Source organism: Diabrotica virgifera, chromosome 9, assembly GCF_917563875.1.
Source record: "Diabrotica virgifera virgifera chromosome 9, PGI_DIABVI_V3a".
Lineage (NCBI taxonomy): Eukaryota > Metazoa > Arthropoda > Insecta > Coleoptera > Chrysomelidae > Diabrotica > Diabrotica virgifera.
Window position 1 is genome coordinate 89,691,229 of NC_065451.1, and position 8,331 is coordinate 89,699,559.

Sequence of the window (8,331 nt, forward strand, 5' to 3'; positions counted from 1 at the left end):
TCGGAATTTTGCTTATTCGGTAGATAACGTCGTTAATCTACTTCTTACTTAAGGACGGACCTTGTCAGACCTTGGGAGAATAACCCATTCGCTTATTCGAATTATCGAGTCAGACTTTGTGGTCCTTCATAAAACATAAGGGATGTTCGGTTTACGGATCTAAATTCTTCTTCGCAATCCATTTACATAATCTTCACCAGCTACGTCTTATCCATCGACATCCAAACTCTAAATCACAAGGTACTCACATATGTAAGTCATTGCGAAGAACGGAAGTTACGGATATCAATTTCGCTGCTGATTGGACAAAATATTTATCAAATGCTTGTCAACTGCCCTATTTATTCGCTCTACCATTCCATCCGATTTACGAGTAATAGCCTGTAGTTTTTATGTTCTTTAGTGAAGTAATTCAATACGATCAATATAATATCTACTTGCATCCATTTTTGCTTTCTTTTGCTTTCTCTCAAACGGACATCTAACATTGTATTGCCTCGTAGGAGCCTTCCTTTTCGATAAGTTCCAGTACTCGTGGCAAGTTAGTACATTCCTTACACCATCTCTTTACATCGTCGAAACTATTCATCTAATTAAACCGTTCCCGCATTCTCTGAAGGGTTTTATTTACATAGAAATGTCTTCAAGATGGACTGTCATGTAACATGTAACTAACGAAATACTTCGGCTCTTCTCTGCTCTTTGTAATCATCAATTGTGTTCTCTTCGCTATACCATCATCATTTTCCAGTACTCGTTTAAGCAAGCTGTTTTTCATTATAAAGGAGTTCCACAGGGCCCAACGCCTCTTAACTACTTAGGCTTGATATTTCTTGACAAGATGGTTGACGATTTTCTTCTTCCAATTTAAGAATTTTCTGTAAAATTGGATCTTTCCCTTGTTCGCCCCTGATCTTAGTAGGCGTCCACTCGTCGTCGACCACCGTTGTTTTTAGCAGTACTCCTTTCTTTGATTATGTTTTGTTGCAATGGGTACGGACTCTGCTGGGTACTAACTTCTAAAAAGAGAATCGGCGTTCCTGTGACTAATTCCTGCCCGATGCTCAATTTTGAAATTGTATCTTTGAGTCGTTCAATCCATGTGACCTTCTGGGATCTTAAACTGCCTTAACCAAGTGGTTGGGGCATGGTCGTTCGGATTAGAAACTTCCTTCCTTAGAGGTACTGATAGAAGTATTCTACTGATTTCACTACTTCTAGAAATTCATTTTTCGTGACAATACTCTCGCTGAGGTTTTGAAAGCACTTTACTAAAATATCCAAGAATACGTTTCTGTCCCTTTGATCTGAGATAGCACTCTGCAAATTCATATGTTACTTGCATCTGTAATCTGTATCTAAGATAAACTCTCTTCCTGGCAGTGGATACTCTTTTAATGCTGCTGTGATTAAATACTTCATTAAGGTTTCGAAAGGAAATTTGGCAGTCTCCATTCCAATTGTAATCTCTTGCTTCTTATGTAAGTCGCGTTAATGACAATAATACGTGAAAACTTCTTAATGAACCTTAGATAGTAAGTATATAGTCAAATAAATCTCATTTGATGTTTGTCAGTGGGTTCTAGTCATTCCTGAATGGAATCGATTTTTCCCTTATTCACAGCCACTACTTCTTTACTGACTTTATGACCTAGATAGTTAACTTTACTTTGAAATAACTGGCCCTTCTTGGGTTTTGACATCAATAGGGAAGCTTTCAGTCGATTAAAAACGTCTTCTAAATTCTTCAAATGGTCTTCAAAAGAGTCTCCACGAAGACAATTGCGTCGTCAAAAAATACCAGGCACGTTTTCCAAGATAACCCTGTCAACAGGTTTTACGTAAAGCTCTCAAAATGTCGCAGGAGTATTACAGAGTCCAAATATCATAACGTTGAATTGCCACAATCCGGATCTTGTGGTAAAGGCTATCTTTTCCTTATCCACTGGGTCCATTTCTACCTACCAATATCAAGACTTCCAAGTCCAACGTAGAAAATAATTCTCTTCCAGCCAATATATCCAACGTATCATTGATTCGTGTTACAGGGACAGCTTGTCAAACATACGGTCATACTTGGCGATTTTGTCCACTCGCGTAGAAAAATAAGTGGAAGCGCATTCAGTGAATTATGTTTGTGTTGAATGCGCTTCTTAGGTGGAGCCTAATATCAATGGGCCAAGTATGACCGTATATTTGACAGACTGTAACTATCCTTTTTGGTAATATTGTTTAACAAACGGTAATCCACACAGAACCTCGTAGTTCCGTCTTTCTTCTTGACCATAACTAACGGAGAGATCCCTGGCCTGGTAGAAAGTTCTATCACTCCGACTTTCTTCATTGCCTGAACAATATTTTCAGTTTCCTCTGATTGACGTAAAACAGTTCTAAACTGTTTGACGAATTGGTTTAGCGTTACAAGTATCACTTTTATGTTTAACAGGGGTAGTTCTTCCTGCCTTTCCTCCTTCTGGTACAAATATGCCATGATATCGCCAAAGAAATTCCCTTAATCTCCTTTTCTCCACCTAATTTATAGACTGACCAGCAACTGCAACCATTTGGTCGAACCTCTCGTTGTGGGCGTCACATCTACACAGATTCCTACTTTCGTATCTTTTTTGATGATCACTGGGTAGTCATTGACCTTAATAAGTCTTATAGAAATTTCTTTAGTAGAAGTCACCAAGTCCTTTCCAATTATGATTCCTCGGTCAACGTCCTCATCGTGGTACCAAGGCTCCATTATAACAGGTGTTCCTTCTTCCACAATTACCTGCAGGGGCGCCACTAAAATCGTTTCACTCCTCTCAGGCATAACTGGATCCATTAGCAATCCATTAGGCATCCAAACAAATTCATTAAGTCCATTTCTAATATAACATCCTCTTCGATGTCAGCAACTCTGACAGTATGGACGACCTTTTTTCCCAATTCTTAATTATATCTGCATTTCTCCGTGGGTGTTGGAATTTTACCTGTGGCAGTCCGCAGTCGCAACTTCGTTGGTAAAAGTTTCTTACCACTATTTATAACTGTCGGTCGTATAATGGCCCTGGTAGCTCCGGTATCCACCAACAATGTATTTCACTATTACATAATATACATAATATATACTATATTCACGACATTTCAAAGAAGCTGTTCTTGTGACGAGCTATTCGCAGTATTCACTGCATTCCATGATCCCGAAGACCTTTAATAAATGTTTGAGCTTCCAACTTTCCCATCATGTCTTTGGGAGCTGTTGGATACGTATATTGTACTAACCTGGCAATATTTACCTTATATTATTCGACATACTCCAAGTGTGCGTGATCCTATCGCCTGTTTAGTCTGTTCTTAAGCTGTTCGAAATCATCTCTCTAATCTACGGCTATGGTATGAAGCACATCCAAGGCATCTCCTCGAAGTGCAATAGATATAGGTTTTCAGCCTTTTTTATTCGGACCATCCATTCGCTATTGCAGCTGATTTAAACTAATTCATGTAATTGTTTCATGACGACTTTCGGTCCGAAATTGGAACTTGGAACTTAATACGAACAGGACCTCCGCTCCCGTCAAATGTCGACCGTGACTCCAATTTACATTTCACTTTATCGTCTTTTGTCTCTGCTGAAATGGGTTAAATTCCTTTGTCTATTGTCCCTGTTTCCTCTATTAACTTTTCTACCTATTTCATCTTTTTTTGAAAGACAAAATATCTACAGGAACTTTATAACAATGACAATATTTTAATGTCGAAGTCAGAGGTGACCTCAGAGATGTTAATAGAAACCTTGTTTTCTAGAGATGGGATATCACCAGAAACTTTGGCCACATCGGAAGAAACTTTCGAAATATAACAAACCTTATTTTCTATGTGGAAGACGAATCCATAGTAGAATTCCCTTCCTCAAACACAAGTTTCCGGATCGAAGCCTTTTGACGAAGTGTATTTGGATATTTCAATTTTGACTTCGAAAAAAAAAATGGATCTCGTCTATTCTGAAAACAGGAAGCTGTTAGACATGGGGGAGAATAAGGCCCCTATTATACATCTTTATTTATTTCTCTACGATACAATCTAATTGATATTTTGACATTTTAACTTTGAAAATAGTGTAAAAAGTTCCGTTCATAAATACTAAAGGCTTAAAAAAAGTTCAACTTTCCAGATCTTATAGTACTTACTCCTAATTCAGTATAATAAATTAAATTTTTCGATCAATGAAATTTCCTTTTCCTGTCAATTTTTTCGGAGCGTATAAATATCTCCAATTTCAACTATTTCGGAGCAGCAAAATACTCACAAATTCAGTTTATTTCAAATCTAGACATTTTAAACTGGATACAATTTTAAGACACGTTGTTGATACATAAATAAACCTAATTATATGTGGAATAGGAATAATTTTCATTTTTGTGGAGAAACCGATAATTTAATTCCTCCTTTTTTTTATTTTTTTAATGACATAATCGTGTTTTTTTGTTAATAACTCTGGTGTTTTCCATCCGAATAACGTATAGCTAAGCTTGTTTTAAAGATCTTATCAAATACTTTTAAAAATGTTGTGAGCATTTCTGGAAACACCTCGTATTATTTACGTTATTTGATAATAAAGTTTCGATTAAAGGGTAATTTAAATAAACCCTCACCTAATCAGGTTGTAACTCGGCTTCTATCGCCGCTATAAAAATTAAAAAAAAATTAATTCATATTTTTGAATGGTTTCTTTTTGACTTGCATTTTATGGCTTTTTGCTTAAAATGTACTGTTTGCGAGATATTTTTGAAAAATCACCCAAATCACAAAAAATATTAACTAACCGAGAGAAGTGTGTATAACATTTTTTGCTATGAATTGAATTCTCCATCGATTGGATTAAATATTAAAATTAAATTAAAATTAAAGATTAAATATTTTCACCCTCAAGAATGGATGATATTCCTCCCTGGCGTACAAACGCATATCGGCAATATAAATATAGTTTTTTTTTTTCGACATGTTTCCTATGCGCATTTCAGATTTCATGTCGATCTAAGCGGTTGTAATCCTGAGCAAAATCAAAATCTGTGAAAGAATGGATTGAATTTATTTTAAAGTAAAATATAGTGTATTATGATATTTTTTGTTCAAATCGGTAATACAAGGGGCAATTCGGTAGATTTACCGAAAAGTCGGAGACGGAACATCACATGCGAGAAATAGCTTCGTTCGATTAAGGGGAACGGACCAAAATGCAAAATTTTAACGCATGTCAAAATTTTCAATGTGTTTTAAATGTATTAATTTTTTTCGAATCCGGAGAAAACTAATAAGGATTTTTGAAAAATTTAAACGCAGAATGAAAGACTGCTCTATTAACAAGGGTAGAAAGTGCCTTATAATAAATAAAAAGTTTCTTTTGAATGAAATATTTGCAATTAAAAATCACACTAAATTTTCTCTTTTATTTTCATCCCTGTAACTTTGTAACTTATTAAAATAAACATTATAAAGTTTTCAGTGACTTTCGGCCCTCGGTAATAATGTAATATTTCATTCTGCGTTTAAATTTTCCAAAAATATTAATTAGTTTTCTCAGGATTCAAAAAAAATGAATACATTTAAAACACATTGAAAATTTTTATTTGTCAAAATTTTGCATTTTGCTCCGCTCCCCTTAAAGACGACTAGTTACTAGTTGATATTAGGAAATAACCTTATCGAGCGATAATAACACTGCAGAGAAAGTAAGGGAACAAAAAATGCTAAAGGCAAGTAGAATCTCAGGGTGTCTTAAATACACGATATAGAGAAACATGCTTGAAAATCGAAGCAAAAACGTAATTATACAAAAATATAAATCCGAACTACCATGACATAGGTATAAAGCAAAAACAAGGCTTGACATAAGTACGATAAGAAGATATTTGGAGAAGAATGATATGAGAATAGTAAGAAGCATAACCGCAAAACACTATTAAACCTATGCAGAATAAACAACATTAAAAAATGAGTTCAACAAACGAAAAAGAGAATGGAACAGCCTCATCAGCAAAATAGAAGAGGACAGCATAGTACGTAGTACGAGATAAGTCTCCATTTTAAAAAAGGACAGATTCACCATTAAAGAGATGGGATGATAATATTACACTTAAAGAAGAAGAATTATAATCAAACTTCAGGAAATGTCCTCAGTATAATATATTATTAATTAGGAATTCTAGATTACTATCCGACGGAAACTAAACGATAGACGAACAAATATTGTTAAAAAAGTATTGCGCTAACTTAAATTCACCATTCCTTTGAATAAAATATCATGTTCAACTTTTTAGAAATCATAAAAATACTTTGTCATTTATAAGTGTTTGTTTAAAATATAGATTACTGAAATAATATACTGTTTTAAAATATTCATTACTTAACACTCGAGAAATGCAAAATAAACTTCGTTCGCTTAAACACCAAATTGAAAGGGGAAACCCCGATTTATCTAAATAGGCAGTGAGAGAATTGACAACATTGTATGAGTCTGTAAGGTGGTGTATACGAGGCCGTAATACCAGAATCCTGATAAAAATTATACTAATGAGGCTGTAAAAATAAAACGTCCTAATGAGGTGCTAATGATAAAAGAACCGAACGGAACAGTATATATTGAATTTAATCTTATCAAAATGAAAATTTGTGCATTGAGAATGTTTTGTCACTAGATTCAATATATTCGATATCTAAACTATTATATACACCTCTAAATAGGAGAGGCTGTAAGGTTGCGATATGGTTTGAGTCCATAGGAATAGTAGGATGTAAATATATATATATATATATATATATATATATATATATATATATATATATATATATATATATATATATATATATATATATATACAGGGTGTAACGAAAATACAGGTCATAAATTTAATCGCATATTCTAGGACCAAAAATAGTTTGATTGAACCTAACTTACCTTAGTACAAATGTGCATATAAAAAAAGTTACAACCCTTTGAAGTTACAAAATGAAAATCGATTTTTTCCAATATATTGAAAACTATTAAATATTTTTTATTGAAAATGGACATATGGTATTCTTATGACAGTAGCATCTTAACAAAAAATTATAGTGAAATTTGGACACCCTATAAAAATTTTATGGGACTTTAGTTCCTTTAAACCCCCCCAAACTTTTGTGTACGTTCCAATTAAATTATTATTGTAGTACCATTACTTAAGCACAATATTTTTAAAACTTTTTTGGCTCTTAGTACTTTTTTGAAAATTCAGTTTTTATCGAGATATTTTGAATATTTGTCAAATCCACCACATATTTTTATATGGTTAAGTACGATTATGGAGACTTGGTAATAATATGAAAATTTATGTATGATTTACATTTTTAGGTATATTTTGAACCGTATTAAAAAAGAAGCCATATCTCGATAAAAGTTGCCTTCTCGAAAAAATACAAAGAGGCAAAAAAGTTTTAAAAACATTTTGTTTAACTAATGGTATCGCAGTCATAGTTTAATTGAAGCGTACACAAACATTTGGGGGGTTTAAAGGAACAAAACCTCCATAAGATTTTTATGTAAACATATTAAAAAAGAAGCCACAACTCGATAAAAAATGCCTTATCGAAAAAATACTAAGAGCCAAAAAAGTTTTAAAAATATTGAATTTAACTAATGGTATCACAATAATAATTTAATTGGAACGTACAGAAAAGTTTGGGGGGGTTTAAGGGAACAAAACCCCCATAAAATTTTTATGGGAAGCACAAATTTCACTATAATTTTTCTTTAAGATGCTCCTGCCATAAGAATGCCACATATCCATTTTCAATAAAAAATGTCTAATAGTTTTCGATATATTCGAAAAAATCGATTTTTATTTTGTAACTTCAAAGGGCTATAACTTTTTTTATGTGCATATTTTTACTAAGGTAAGTTAGGTTGATTCGAACTATTTTTGGTCCCAGAATATGTGATTTAATTTATGACCTGTATTTTTGTCACACCTTGTATATATATATATATATATATATATATATATATATATATATATATATATATATATATATATATATATATATATATATATATATATATATATATATATATATATTGATGCACGTTAAGTTGTGACTTCCGGTATACAGAAGAGGCTGTCCGACTTCCACCTTTTCTACTAGGAATTATTTTTTTAAAATTGTGTATTTGGTAAAAGGGGGGCTTATAAAATGGGTCTACCTATTGAGGGGAAAGGATTTACCAAAATAAATTTTGTATATATATACGTATATACCGAAGCGTACAGCATACGTTATGGCTTCCATATATAGGGTAGTTCAAGG